The sequence below is a fragment of the Vulpes lagopus genome, chromosome 12 (assembly GCF_018345385.1).
Source record: "Vulpes lagopus strain Blue_001 chromosome 12, ASM1834538v1, whole genome shotgun sequence".
Classification (NCBI taxonomy): Eukaryota; Metazoa; Chordata; class Mammalia; order Carnivora; family Canidae; genus Vulpes; species Vulpes lagopus.
In genome coordinates this window covers 13,559,123-13,575,618 of record NC_054835.1, presented here as the reverse complement: position 1 = coordinate 13,575,618, position 16,496 = coordinate 13,559,123, and positions in this window count along the sequence as shown.

Below are 16,496 nucleotides of genomic sequence, written 5' to 3'. Positions count from 1 at the left end.
AGAACACTGGGTCTCCTTCCCTTCGGCACCTGCCTGGGCCATCCCAGAGGCCACATGACAAACCAGGCCCTGGAACCCCCCTGGGACTCCCATCACGGGGTCCACCTGATGGTCCAAAAATGACGCTGTAGGGCCCAGGACACCCTTCCTGCCCTGTGGCCACTGCAGCTCAAGCCCCTCTCTGGGCAGGGACTGGCACAGCCAGGGCAGAGCCAGGGCAGCGCTGAGTCCACTGCCCCAAGGCCCCGCTGCTCCAAGGCCCCCCACAGGCCTGGGGCCCTCTGACCTCTGCATCCACAGGGAAGCTCGATGCTCGTGGGCCTCTGGAGCAGAGCATGATGGTGAGTGTGGGGGCCCTGAGGCCCTGGCCAGCTGGCACCATGCCCTGCCTCATCTCACTGTCCTTTCTGGAGGGCGGCACCTCCCACCCCACAGGACACAAGCACCTGACCCAGAGGGACCTGGGCCGGCCTCTCCCTGGGCACTGTCAGGGCAGGGTCGACATGAGCTCCCCCAAAGCCAGGATGAAGACTGATGGGTTCCAGCCTCCCATGGCCCTGGCCAGTCCTGGATTCTGCCCCAAGGCTGAGCGACCCCTCTCAGAGCAGTATGGCCTCCTGGGACCTGGGCATGCCCCACAGATCCAGGTCGCTGACCTAGGGCAGTGCTGGAAATAACAGGAAACCCCAGGGCAGGGCCAGCAGGGACAGGCCGGTGGGCCCTACCCTCACCCACCCTAGGAGGCAGGCTCCTCCACATGCTGGGTCTCCAGCAGTCAGTAACCTGGCATCAGGAGGCCAGAGGCCAGGGTCCAGCTGACCTGCTGGGACCCAGTGCAGGAACCCATAAGCTGCAGGCCCAGGTCAGGTCTGCTGTCCTCAGAACTGTCTCTCAGGCCCCAACCTCAGGAAATGTGCCCCCACCCAGAGTCTGCACAGGCTCCCAGGTGGGGACTCTAGCACCCACACCCCCTTGTGATTTCTGCTTTCCCCTAAAGGACAGGAAGGTCTCCCTCCCCAGGGGAAGGCTCGCACCCTTGGCTCTGAGCCCCTGTCTGCTGTTGAAAGTTCAATAAAGTGTTGTGTGAAAATGCACGGCCAGACCGTACCTGCGTCTCCCAGAGCTCTGTGCAAGCAGCATGGACAGACCCCCAGAGAGGAGGAGGGGCACTGCCCAGGCCCCTGACCAGCTCCTGCAGAGGGGCCGCCAGGCACACAAAGCTGATGTTCCCACATGCCTTCCAAGGGCGGCCAGATGCTAGAGTCACGACCAGCACAGACTTTACTGCGACTCAGTCTTTGCCCCATGGGCCAGGATGGGGCTAGGGGAGAGTGACAGTGGTTGGGCCAGTGGCCTCGGGTCACGACGGTCTGTGCAAAGCGCCCTGGTAGGTCTGTGCTCCCTCTGCCCAGGGAGCCTGGGCTGGTCGGGCCCCAGGGGTGCTTCCTCCCTACCTCACCCCGTGCCTGTACTCTTGGGGCACAGAGGGCCAGCGGGGCTGTCAGCGTGGCCCTGGAAGGGACATCAGGACAGCAGGCACCTGAGCTCACATAGCCTGGGCCACCCTCACCAGGCGGACTCAGCTTGTACACCTTGTGTTGCCGCATCTCTCGCACCAGCGTGTGGAAGGCATCCTCCACACCCTAGCGAGTAGGGGCTGGGTGAGATTGGAGCTCGGCCTGGGGGCCAGGCAGTACTGGGGACCGAAGGACCCCAGCCCCCTCCCCACTCCCTCCCACACACAGGCAGCCCCAGGGCTCCCCCACTGGGGATGCTTGCTCCTCAGGAGCTATCCCACAGGGTGGCCCCAAGGTCTGGCTCCCAGCTGGAGAGGCATCAAGGACAAAAGAAGCAGCCGGTGCTCAGCTGGGACCCACTGCCAGACACGTGAATGTGGCCAAACTGGACCTTCAAACTCAGCTGACCCTCCAGTGGGAAGTCACTGCACGAGTGAGCCCAGGGTCGACCAGGAGAACCCAACTAGCCACCCAATGCCAGCACCAGAAATGATAAAGATTGTTGTTTCAAGCCATTTCAGTGGCTTAGGATGACACAGCCTGAGGATCAGATAGCTGCACAGTGATAGATACACACACACCCCAAAATGAACAAAAGTCAAAATCCCCCTCAATGTTGTCCAACGGCAGCAGAATGGTTACATACACAATGCTCTCATCACACGATAGAATAGATTGAAGATACTACAAATCACCACTGCAGAGAGGTGTTGGAGGCATGGAGATGTGCCTGCTGGGTTCAGACAAAGAGCGAGGAGCGGTAGGAAACATCTTACAGAGGGTGGGCTCTGTCTTAGGAAAGGACACCAGATCCCACAGAGGGCTACAGATGGTGAAATCTTTTCTTCTAGGAAATAGGAAAACCCTCCTATTTTGTTCTTCATAATTCTATTTCAGCCTCCCCCCTTCATCCAAGCCAATGACCCTGCAGGCTTTTTTATGACATTGGGTTCTAAAAGGAGGCAGAGCTGTGGCTACCAGGTTCAGGAATGATTATTGCCTAGGTTTATGTTGATCCACTAAACTTGTGCCTTCACAGCTCTTCTCTCCTTGCAGCACGAGGGGAAACACAGGTCTTATGATGAAAAAAGCCCACTCCCACTTGGGTGGGACCATCACTTGTGGAGAATGTCATCTGGGCAAAGTAGTGAATAGGTCGCAGGTTAGACTAGCCTGGTTTGAGTTTTTTCCTGAAGCAAGCACTTACCTTCAATGTCATGTTTTATTTGTTCATCCACTTATTATTTTGTAAATATTTTATTTTTATGTCATCTGTATACCCAACTTGGAGTTCAAACTCACAATCCTGAGATCAAGAGGCAGCGACCAAGCCAGTCAGGCACCCCAGTGCCATGTTTTGTATCTCTTTGCTTACTTACCTATCTCTGCATCCAACTGGAACATTGAGTCCATGATGGGAGAGCTTTAGCTACCTCCGAATCCTAAATGTTCTTGCTATATTGCAATCCTAGAACAACATTTGCCATTGAACAGCACTTCAAATAAATCGTCACTAAAATGAATACTGGTTAAGGAAATTGTCAACTTTTCACATGTGTGGGCCCCACTCCCTGGGCTCCCAGGGAAGCTATGGTTTCTTTAACATTTATCAAGGTCCAAATGACTCCACCAAACCTCAAAGTGTGGGCTCGGTTTCTGCCCTAACACATGCTGCATGTCTGGTTCAATTAACAGGTATCAATTAATCAAAGGGAGCCTGGCTGGCTCAGTGTGGTTGGTAAGAACATGTGACTCTTGATTTTGGGGTAGTAAGTTTAAGCATGTTAAAACATGTTAGGTGTAGAGATTACAGAAAAAGAAAATCTTTAAAAAAATCACTCAATCGGTTGATCTGGGGGAGACACAGCCCCGGATCCCACAGGGTCAGGGAGCCAGTTTACAGGTCTATGCACAGTATTATAAGCAGCAGAGCACAATCAGAACTTTCAGAAGTCTGCTAAATAGAGTGGGGGACACAGAAACCTTAACAGTGCTCAGGTGGTGAAGTGGGGGGCAGCTCCTGGAGCAACAAGGTGGGCTCAGGATCCCTGGGGTCACAAGGACAGTGGCGCCAATTGTTCCCAGGCACAGGAGCCAGGAAACTGGCTTAGGGGCCAGCTGTCTGCCCTATGTGGCCTTAAACTGCAAACCCATGTGCAGTCATGGGGCTGCTTTGGTGGGACGGGCCAGCAAAGGGCAGAAGTGGGAGGAAACCCTCCCCGGCTGGAAGAGCACAGGTCTCCACCAGGGGAGTCCCTAAAATTTGAAGTTTTGAAACTGAGTCACTTGTCTGAGATAAAAAAAAATAAAATAAAAAAAAAACAACAACTCGGACGCAGGCAGGGTGAACGCAGGGTTCTGACAGAAACTGCGAAGAGGGCTTGATAGCTCTTCTGTGAAGGCTCATTCCAGACTGGGGGCGGGGGAGCGGGATGTTCAGCTCCAGGGCCAGAGAACCCAGTGCGCCCACACTCATCCGGCCCATCAGCGCTGAGTCTTCAGGGAGCAGAACAGCGCCGCCTGGTGGAGGCCGGAGGCACTTACACCGAGCCCCGCCTCTGAGCACTGCAGGTTCATCTCCACTAAGGCAGGTGCGCACCTGACAATCAGCGCCGGGACCCTTCCCCCGAAGACCTGCACAGACAATTCGCTCCCACCAAGTGTACTGACCACAGCAGGCTGCAAAGCTTCAGCTCTATGGGGAAAGTAGGACCTAGATTCCTTTGTACTTTGTTCTTTCTTTATTATTTTTTTCATTTATTTTCTTCAATTCTTTTTTAGTAATTGCTTCATTTTAATTTTTATGTATATATTTTATATATTTCTTATTTTTGTTTACTTTAATTGTACTTTAATTTTCTTTCTTATTTTGGGATCCAGAATCTTATAACAAGCAGGCCAAAACACACCCAGGATCTAGTCTTTGGGGAGGGGGGGGGTTGTTGTTATTGTTATTGTTGTTTTTCTTGTTTTTCCTTTTTCTTCCTTCCTTCTTTTCTGGAAAAAATAAGGATATGGAGAAATTCACCTCCAAAAAAGAACACGAGGTGGTACTCACAGCTACGGAGTTAATCAGTTAAGCTGTCAGTGAGATGTCTGAACTAGAATTTAAAACAATGATTATAAAGATAGTAGCTGGGCTGGAAAAAGAGCACAGAAGAAAACTAGGAAATCCCTAACTGTAGAAATAAAAGAACTAAAATCTAGTCAGGCCAACATGGAAGTGGAAGCCATAAAAACAAGAAAGGTAATGGACCAGAGTCAGACTTAGGGAATTCAGCCACTTATTAAAACATAACATTCATATCATAGGAGACTCAGAAGATGAAGAGAGAGAAGAGGGTGCAGAAGTTTTATCTGAACAAATTATATAAACTTCTCTAATCTGAGGAAGGACACAAACACTGAAACCAAGAGCACAGGGAACTCCCTCTAAATTCAACAAAAGCTGAATCACCAAGGCACATCAGAGTCAAATTCACAAAATACACAGACAAGGAAAGAATCCGAAAAGCAGTGGGGGTGTCTTCCTACAAAGGAAGACAAATCAGTTCACAGCAGATCTATCCACACAAAGTTGGCAGGCCAGAAAGAAGTGGAAGGAAATATTCAATATACTAAATGGGAAAAGTATGCAGCCAAGAATTTTTTATTCTGCAAGGCTGTCATTCCAGATAGGAGAGATAAAGAGTTTCCCAGACAGACAAAAAATAAAGGAGTTTATGACTGCTAAACCAGTGCGGCAAGGAATTTTAAGGGGGACTCTTCTAGTGGGGGGAAAAAGAGACCAAAAGCAACAAAGACTAGAAAGGACCAGAGAACATCACCATAAACACCAACTCTACTGGTAACACCAAGGCACTAAATTCATATATTTCAATAATCACTCTGAATGTAGATGGACTAAATGCTCCAATCAAAAGATATAGGGTATCAGAATAGATTAAAACATGAGATCCATCTATATGCTGCCTACAAGATGCTCACCTTAGACCTATTGACACCAGCAGATTGAAAATCAAGAGATGGAAAACCAATCATCTATCATGCTAATGGACATCAAAAGAAAGCTGGAGGACCCATCCTTATATCAGACAAACTAGATTTGAAACCAAACACTGGAGACACCTGGTGGCTCAGTGGTTGAGCGACTGCCTTCTGCTCAGGGTGTGATCCCGGAGTCCCGGGATCAAGTCCCACACTGGGCTCACCTTGGGGAGCCTGCTTCTCTCTCTGCCTATGTTTCTGCCTCTGCTTCTCTCTGTGTATCTCTCATGAATAAATCAATAAAATCTTTTAAAAAAAGAAAGAACAAATACTGTAAGAAGAGATGAAGAAGGGCATTATTTCATATGATTCTCCATCAGGAAGATCAAACAATTGTAAATATTTATGCTCCCAACATGGGAGTACCTACATATAGAAACCAATTAACAACAAACATATAGAAACTCAGCAATAATAATATAATGACAGGGGATTTTAACACACACTTACAGCAATGGACAGATCATCTAAGTGGAAAATCAACAGGGAAACACTGGCTTTGACACACTGGACCAGAGGCACTCAAAAGATATATTCAGAACATTTAATCCTAAAGCATCAGAATACACATTCCTTTCAAGTGCACATGGGACATTCTCCAGAATACATGGGCCACAAATCAGCCCTCAACAGGTACAAGAAGATTGAGATCATACCGTGTACAATTTCAGACTACGACACTATGAAATTTGAAGTCAACTGCAAAAAAAAAAAAATTGGAAACACCAAAAATACACGGAGATTAAAGAACATCCTACTAGAGAATGAATGGAGTAACTGGGAAATTAAAGAGGAAATTTAAAAAATATATAGAAACAAATGAAAGTGAAAACATGTTTGTCCAAACCTCTGGGATGCAGCAAAGGCAGTCTTAAGAGGGAAGTACATAGCAATACAGACCTACCTCAAGAAACAAGAAAAGTCTCTAATACACAACCTAACCCTATACCTAAAGGAGCTAGAAAAGGAACAGCAAACAAAGCCTAAAGCCTGCAGAAGAAGGTAAATAATAAAGATGAGAGCAGAAATAAACAATACACAAACAACAACAAAACTGTAGAATTAAATAACAAAACTAAGAGCTGGTTCTTCAAAGCGCCGGGACCCTTAATTAATTAATTTAATTAATAAAATGGATCAAGCCCTAGCCAGACTTATCAACAAGAAAAGAGAAAAGACTAAATAAATAAAATCACAAAGGAGAGAGGACTGATCATAATCAACACCAGAAAAATAAGAATTCTAAGAGAATACTATGAAAAAAAATTTTTTAACCGTTTTTTTTTTTTTTTTTTTTTAGGATTTTTTATTCATGAGAGACACATACACAGAGAGAGGCAGAGACACAGGCAGAGGGAGAAGCAGGCTCCAAGCAGGGAGCCCGACGTGGGACTCAATCCTGGGTCTTCAGGATCACGCCAGGAGCTGAAGGTGGCGCCAAACCGCTGAGCCAGAGTAGCTGCCCAATATACTATGAAAAATTATATGCCAACAAACTGGGAGACCTGGGAGAAATGGACAAATCCCTAGAAATGTACAAACTAGCAAAAACGGAAATAGGAAGAAATAGAAAATGTGAACAGACCCATAACTAGCAAAGGAATTGAATCAGCAAGGCACCTGGGTGGCTTAATGTTTGTGGGTCTGCTTTGGCGCAGGTCATGATCCTGGGGTCCTGGGATCAAGTCCCACATCAGGCTCCCCGCATGGAGCCTGCTTCCCCCTCCCCTCTGCCTATGTCTCTGCCTCTCTCTCTGTGTCTCTCATGAATCAATAAATAAAATCTTTAAAAACAAAGAAAAAAGATGAGAAAGAACCCAAATAAAATCACAAATGACAGAAGAGAAATAACAACCAACACCACAGAAATACAAATGATTTTAAGAGAACATTATGAAAAATTATACACCAATAACCTAGAAAACCTGGAAGAAATAGATCAATTCCTAGAAATATATCACATAGCAAAAATGAAAAAGGAAGACATAAGAAACTTGGACAGATAACCAGCAAAAAAAATTGAATCAGCAATCAAAAAGCTCCCAACAAACAAAGTCCAGCACCAGATGGCCCTCCTAGGGCAATTCTATCAGACATCAAAAGAAGAGTTAATATCCATTCTTCTCAAAGTATCCCCCCCAAAAAAAAGAAAAGGAAGGAAGACTTTCAAATTCATTCTATGAGGCCAGCATTACCCTGATACTAAAACCAGATAAAGACCCCATTACAGAGAGAGAGAGAGAGAGAGAGAGAGAGAGAGAACTAAAGGTCAATATCCCTGATTAACAGAGATAAAAAAAACTCTCAATAAAAAAAACTAGCAAAGTGAATCCAACAATACATTAAATAAATTATTCACCATGATCAAGTGGGAGTTATTCCTGGATTGCCAAGATGGTTCAATATTTAAAAAATCAATCAATACGATATACCATATTATTAAAAGAAAGGATAAGAACCAAGTGATCATTTCAACAGATGCAGAAAAAGCATTGACAAAACACAACATCCAGTCATGATGAAAACCCTCAACAAATTAAGTTTAGAAGGGATGTACCTCAACATAATAAAAACCTTAGATGAAAAACCCAGAATAGCATCCTCAGGAGGGAAAAACCAAGAACTTTTCCTCTCCAGTCACGACCAAAACATGCATGTCCACTCTCATCAGTTATTCAACACAGTCTGGAAGTCTTAGCCACATCAGTCAGACAAAAAGAAATAAAACAAAAAGAAATAAAAGGCACCCAAATCAGCTAGGAAATGTCAAGCTTTCACTATATGATGATGAATTATTTTCTGTATAGAAAACCCCAAAAATCTCCATCAAAAAACTGCTAAAACTGATAAATTCAGTAAAATCACAGGATACAAAGTGAACTTGCAGAAATCTCTTGCATTTCTATGCAACAATAATGAGGCAGCAGAAACAGAAATTGAGGACTCAATCCCATTTATGCTAGCACCAAAAAACAATAAGATAGGTAGGATTAAGCCTAACCAAAGAGGTGAAGGACCTGTACTGTAAATACTATAGGACACTGATGAAAGAAATTGAAGATGACACAAACAAAATAGAAAGGCATTTCATGCTCATGGATTGGAAGAAAAAATATTGTTAATAAGGCTGTACTACTCAAAGCAATCTACACATTTAATCCGATCCCTATCAACATAGCAATAGCATTTTTCACAGAGCTGGAACAAATGATCCTAAAATTTGTACAGAAACACAAAAGATTGAAAATAGCCAAAGCAGTGTTCAAAAGGAAAACCAAAGCTGGGGCATCACAATTTCAGACTTCAAGTTATATTACAGAGCTCTAGTGATCAAAAGAGTAGGGTGTGGTCACAAGAAGAAGACACATAGATCAATAGAACAGAATAGAAAACCGAAACAAGATACAAACCTGTAACTCTATGCTCAATTAACCTTCAACAAAGCAGGAAAGAATATCCAACGGCAAAAAGACAGTCTCATCAGCAAACGGTGTTGGGAAAACAAGACAGCCACATGCAGAAGAATGAAACTGGACCACTTTCTTACACAACATATGAAAAATAAATTCAAAATGGATTAAAGACCTAACTAAATGTGAGACCTGAAACCATAAAAAGAAGAAAAGATAGGCAGCAATCTCTTTGACGCTGGCCATTGGATCTTCTTTCTAGATATGCCTCTGAGGCAAGGGAAACAAAAGCAAAAATAAACTATTGGGGCTTCATCAAGTTGAAAAGGTTCTGCACAGTGAAGGAAACAACCAAAGCTAAAAGGCAACATAAAAATGAGAGAAGACATTTGTAAAGGACATATCCAATAAAGAGTTAGTATCCAAAATATATCAGGCAAATATGAATCTCAGCATCCTAAACACAAATTATCCAACTGAAAATGGGCAGAAGACATGAATGGACATTTTCTCTAACAAGATATCCAGATGGCCACCAGAAATATGGAAAGACACTCAACATCACCCATCATCAGGGAAATGCAAATCAAAACCACAATAAGCTATCACCTGACACCTGTCACAATGGCTAAAAGTAACAACACAAGAAACAACAGGTATTGGTGAGGATGGGGAGAAAGATAAATCCTCTTACACTGCTGGTGGGAATGCAAACAGGTGCAGCCACTGTGGAAAACAGTATGGAGGTTCCTCAAGAAGTTAAAAATAGAACTACCCTATGATTCAGAAATTGCACAACTAGGTATTTACCAGAGGATACAAAAGTACATATTTGAAGGGGGACACGCAGTCCAATGTTTATAGCAGCATTATCAACAAGAGCTAGCCAAACCATGGACACAGCCCAGATGTCCATCAACAGATGAATGGGCAGAGAAGATGTGGTAAATACGCACACTGCAATATCACTCGGCGTCATCAGAAGGGATGAAATGAAGCCATTTACGATGATGTGGAAGAAGCGAAAAGGAACTATGCTAACTTAAATAAGTCAGTCAGAGAAAGACAAATACCATACGATTCCATTCATATGTGGATTTTAAGAAACAAAACAAACTGGCAAAGGGAGGGGGATGAGAGAAGCAAACCAAGAAACACACTCTTAACCATAGAGAATAAACTAATAAATACCAGAGGAAGGTGAGGGGGAATGAGGAAATGGGGCATGGGGCTGATGGAGGGCACCTGTGATGAGTACCAGGCGTCGTATCAAGGGTTGAATCACTGTTGTACACCTGAAATTATATTATACTGTGTTAACAAACAGGAATTCAAGTAAAACTTTAAAATAACAATTGTTGGGGATCCCTGGGTGGCTCGGTGGTTTAGCGCCTGCCTTTGGCCCAGGGCGTGATCCTGGAGACCTGGGATCGAGTCCCGCGTCGCGGGCTCCCTGCGTGGAGCCTGCTTCTCACTCTGCTGTGTCTCTGCCCCTCTCTCTCTCTGTCTCTCATGAATAAATAAATAAAATCTTTTAAAAATAAATGAAATAAAATAACAATTGTTGGTATTGATGAAATGGGTGTGCACAAGAGATAAAAACAGAAAGGAAACTGAAAATCCAAATAAAGAGTATTTAGAGCCACAAATTTCCTCCTTATCTCAGCTCAGGAGATGGCTGCCATATCTATTATCACCCCAGCAGAAGCCTGGAGTTTGATTCTCTGGAGAGAACTCTGAATTGGTGGAGCCAGTTTATCCTCGAACCCCAAACCTAAATATAACGCCTAAAACTAACCCACTGAAGATACTGGAGTCCCAAATGCCACGCACATGCCCACAGCCTAACCCTAACTGTACACAGACAATAAACCTAACCCTAAAATTAATCCTAACCTTAACCTAAGCCTAACACTAGACCTATCACTAACTGAAAACCAAACACCAGCCCCAAGCCCCTAATCCATAAAACCTAACCCTAACTCCAGCCCTAACCCTAACCCCTAACCATAACCAGTAACCCTAATCCTAACCTATAACCCTAACCCTCTGAGCAAAGCCCCACATTCAGCATCCCCCTGAACACAAACTCTGAGCCTGAGCCTCATGCTCACCTTCACCCTCCTCTCAATTTCTGGGCAGATCTTGAAAGCACCCTCACATAGGACCCTCCAAGCTCCTGGGTGCAAACCCTACCCCTAGGGTTGGTTCAGACCCAACCCAGCCCCAAACTTTGGCCTCAAACCTTGAGTGATTTGGGACACCTGAGCAGCACCAGAAGACTGGGCCAGCAACATAGGAAGAGATCATGTTATTTTGAAGTTCAGCAAAAGCCTGAGTCGGACAAATCAGGAGCACATGAGTGAAGCCCCACGTTCAGTGTCCCCCTGAACACCAATCCTGACCCTGAGCCTCATCCTCACCTTCGTCCTCTATTCAACTCTCTGGGCAGATCTCAAAAGTACTCCCACACAGGACCCTCCAAGCTCTTGGGCACTAACCCTACCCCGAGGTTGGCTTCTGACAGGACCATTCCCCAGAGCCTGGCTTCAAACCCTGAGTGATTTGGGACATCTCAGTGACAGCAGACAACTCGACCAGCAACACAGGAGGGAATCGTGCCATTTGGAGTAAAGGAAATAGCTCAAAGGGAATAAATTCAAAGGACTCCCAGAGCCAAGACCTTCGTTCAGAGTCCCCGTGAACACCAACCCAAGCCTAAGCCTCAACCCCACCTCAGGCCTCCGAGGAGGTCTCCACACACCCAACAGATACGACCCCCTGAGCTCCTGGGCCTCAACCCTAGATTGGGTTCTGACCTGACCCAGCCCCGGAACCTGGCTCTGAACCCCTAGGGTTTGGGGAACCAGAAGACTCAGCAACATAGGAGGAAGCTGTACTATTTTGAAGACTGGCAAATAGGTAGGCAGGAATTATCCGATGCCCACCTGTGCTAACCCACACATCAGTGCTCACACGAACACCAACCCTGAGCTCAAGGCTCGCCTTCGGGTACCCTCCACCTCATCTCAGCTCTCCAGGAAGGTTCACAACCAGCAGATAGGACCTTTCAAGCACCTGGGCTCTACCCCTAACCCTAGACTGGTTCTGACCCGACCCACTCCAATACCCTGGGTCTAAACACCAAGGAATTTGAATGAGCCACACCAGAATACTCTGCCGGCAAGCCAGAAGGAAATCGTGCCACTGGGGTTACAAGAAGGGAGCTATAGCAGTAGCACGTGGAAGAACTCCTAAGCCAATGCACCCACATTCATTGCCCCCTTGAACACCAACCATGAGCCTGAGCTTCACCCTAACCCTGGCCCTCAACTCAGCCCGCCATGAAGGCCTCTACACTCCTGGCAGATAGGACTTTCCATACTCCTGCATCCTAACCTTGGATTGGTTTCTGACATGACCCAGCCCAAAAGCCTGGCTCTAATCACCAAGGGTGGTACCTGGCACAGCCTGAGCCACACCAGAAAACTCAGCCAGTAAGACAGAAGGAAATCGTGCCATTTGGAGACTGGAAAGCAGCAAGAACAGGAGAAATTTGAAGGAAATCCAAAGTACACTCTCACGTGCATGGCCCCCCTAAACACAAAGCCTGAGCCTGACCTTACCTTTGCTCTTGCCCTCCATTCAGCCCTCCAGGAAGGTGTCCACACTGCTGGCAGAGAGGAACCTCCAAGTTCTTGTGCCCTATCACTCTAGATTAGGTTCTGACTTGACCCAGCTGGAGCCTGGCTCCAAACATTGAGGGACTGGGGACACCTGAGCAGCACCAAAAGTGTGGGAGCAACACAGACGCAATTCATGACATTTGGAAGACCAGAAAGGAGCTAGAGCCAGAGTAATCTGAAAGAAAACCTAAGTAATCTGAAAGAAATTCAGGGCCCCTCACAACACAAACCCTGAGCCTGACCCTCACTCTGTCATCTAACCATAACCCTAAACCCCAATCCTAATCCCTAACTCCTAAGGCCTAAACCTAACCCTCACCTCAATTAGAAAATAGGATTAGAATGTTGAATACATTTTTGATAGTGGGCAGGTGGGCATAGTTGAAAACTGTGCTTCGCGTAGAATGTGTCATCTGTGATATTTCCTCACACAGGGTTATGTGGTGTGTCCTTGGGAGAGTGTCCTTGGTTTGGCTAAAACACACTGAATTATTCCTTGCGATGTGGCAGACAATGTAAAGAGACGGTGGCCGGGGAGACCGAGGGTTGGGGTACAGAGGATTTGTGCTGGGGGTACAGAGGATTTGTGCTGGCGGGACAAGTTTACTGCAGGTCTGAAATCTCCGCAGAGTAAGTTACTCCTCCAACCATGTCAGCACCTGGCCAGAGAAGCAGAGAGGACATCCAGCTCTGTGACAGAGGCCAAGCCCTACTCAGGCCCAGCTCACCCACAGCAGAGAGGCCACTCACCCCCCGGGAGGCCGCATGTCATCAGAGGCCCCCGGGAGGGTGACACCAGAGGCCCCGGTGTCTGGGGTGCAATAGAGGCGGGGGATTTGAATTCCAATTTTCCACAACCTTGCATCAAAAACTGGTTAGAAGTGTGACAATGAATAAAGGGAACCCTCAGTAAGTGCACTGGGGAGTCTAGGAGGGGAGGCTGGAAGGGGGAGCCAGCACCACGCCTCAAGTATAGGCCCCAACATCAGGACCCCCCACAGGAGAAACGCCCCAGCTATGGGCCCCAACAGGGAAAGTTCAGGGCATCTCCCACAAGACCCTGACCCCTGCCGCCCTGCCGGGGAGAAACCTCCATCCCTCGAACCTGCTTTTCTCCAGCGGACCTTCCTTCAAAACAACCGGCCCAACTTCCTCCTTCCCCACGAAATAAAAACGTTTCTCGCATCTGCCTGTGAAGTGGCCATCGCTTCTTGTCCCGAATTGCAATAGTCTCTGCTATTCCTGAACAAACCCATTTTTGCTGGTAAAACAACGGTTAACAGAAATAATAAATTCAGTAAACTTACAAGATATGAAGTCAATATACAGAAATCAGTTCCGTTCCACGCACTGGCCACGAGTCATCAGAGAGAGAGACTCGGAGAACGGTCTCATTTACAGCTGCCTCCGAAAGAACAAAATACCCCGGAGTGACTGCAAGGAGGTGACAGGCCTGTTCTCCCAAACCTGCCCACGCCGAGGACAGACACCGGGGAGACACGCGGGCACAGAAGACCCTCCGCGCTCGGCGAGTGGAAGAACCGATGCTGTAAACATACCCGCTCTCCCCGGAGCTGTCTACACAGCGCAGCCCTTCCAAACTCCCAGGGGCGTTTTCACACACACAGAACCAACAACCCCAAAGCTGTGTGGACGCGGGAGGACCCTGCAGCTCCCCGACTACAGACGGCCTGAGGAGCCGCAGGAATCGAATCCCTGTGGCGTAGAAACACGGACGCACAGACCCGCCCAGCGCATCCTGAGCCCAGAAAGGGGGGGACCCCGCAGCCCGGGGCACTGCACCGCGCGGGACCCCAGGTCGCCGCACACGCCGCCACGGAAACCCCAGCGTCTGCGCAAACCGCCTGCGTCCGCGGGGTCCTGTGAGTGCGGACCTCCAGCAGCCCCCGCTCAGGCGGCATCTGCCCACCGGCTCCTCCCGCGGCGGGTCCTGAGGAAGCCGGACTCGTGTCTGCGTGGGCACGGATCCACGTCCTCCACAGCGGGTCCTGAGGAGGCTCCTGTCGGCGTGGACGTGGCTTCACGTCTCCCCAGCGGGTCCTGAGGAGGCTCCTGTCGGCGTGGACGTGGCTTCACGTCTCCACAGCGGGTCCTGAGGAGGCTCCTGTCGGCGTGGACGTGGCTTCACGTCTCCACAGCGGGTCCTGAGGAGGCTCCTGTCGGCGTGGACGTGGCTTCACGTCTCCACAGCGGGTCCTGAGGAGGCTCCTGTCGGCGTGGACGTGGCTTCACGTCTCCCCAGCGGGTCCTGAGGAGGCTCCTGTCAGCATGGACAGGGATCCACGTCCTCCACAGCGGGTCCTGAGGAGGCTCCTGTCGGCGTGGACGTGGCTTCACGTCTCCACAGCGGGTCCTGAGGAGGCTCCTGTCGGCGTGGACGTGGCTTCACGTCTCCCCAGCGGGTCCTGAGGAGGCTCCTGTCGGCGTGGACGTGGCTTCACGTCTCCCCAGCGGGTCCTGAGGAGGCTCCTGTCGGCGTGGACGTGGCTTCACGTCTCCACAGCGGGTCCTGAGGAGGCTCCTGTCTGCGTGGACACGGATCCACGTCTCCACAGCGGGTCCTGAGGAGGCTCCTGTCTGCGTGGACACGGATCCACGTCCTCCACAGCGGGTCCTGAGGAGGCTCCTGTCGGCGTGGACGTGGCTTCACGTCTCCACAGCGGGTCCTGAGGAGGCTCCTGTCGGCGTGGACGTGGCTTCACGTCTCCACAGCGGGTCCTGAGGAGGCTCCTGTCGGCGTGGACGTGGCTTCACGTCTTCACAGCGGGTCCTGAGGAGGCTCCTGTCGGCGTGGACGTGGCTTCACGTCTCCACAGCGGGTCCTGAGGAGGCTCCTGTCTGCGTGGACACGGATCCACGTCTCCACAGCGGGTCCTGAGGAGGCTCCTGTCTGCGTGGACACGGATCCACGTCCTCCACAGCGGGTCCTGAGGAGGCTCCTGTCGGCGTGGACGTGGCTTCACGTCTCCCCAGCGGGTCCTGAGGAGGCTCCTGTCGGCGTGGACGTGGCTTCACGTCTCCACAGCGGGTCCTGAGGAGGCTCCTGTCTGCGTGGACACGGATCCACGTCTCCACAGCGGGTCCTGAGGAGGCTCCTGTCTGCGTGGACACGGATCCACGTCCTCCACAGCGGGTCCTGAGGAGGCTCCTGTCGGCGTGGACGTGGCTTCACGTCTCCCCAGCGGGTCCTGAGGAGGCTCCTGTCGGCGTGGACGTGGCTTCACGTCTCCACAGCGGGTCCTGAGGAGGCTCCTGTCTGCGTGGACATGGATCCACGTCCTCCACAGCGAGTCCTGAGGAGGCTTCTGTCGGCGTGGACGTGGCTTCACGTCTCCACAGCGGGTCCTGAGGAAGCTCCTGTCGGCGTGGACGCGGAACCCACAACTTCCGAAGCCTCCAGAGCGAGCAGTGAGGTCGCGGGTTAGCAGGGCCGCGCATGCCCGCCACGGGCCGGGAAGCCGGGCTCGGGCGCCCCCTGCGGGCGGTGGAGGCCGTGCAGGATGTGGCGCATCCATCCCTTGGAGGCACCTGTCCCCTCCCCAGGTCCAACTGGATCCATTAGGTTTTGAAAATTCAAACTGAAATGGAGCCCAGGATCCCCTGACATTTCCAGAAATAAGAACAATTAACTGGAAACTACGTGGAGTTAAGTGAAATGCGGATGCAAACTTTACAACTTTAACAAAATTCGTTCAAAATTGTAGGTAAATTTAAAATGCAAAGCTATCAAAATATCAAAAAGAAAACATAAAGGAAAACCTACATGACCTTGGGTTTGGTGAGGAGTTTTAAAACACAACACCAAAACCCAATCC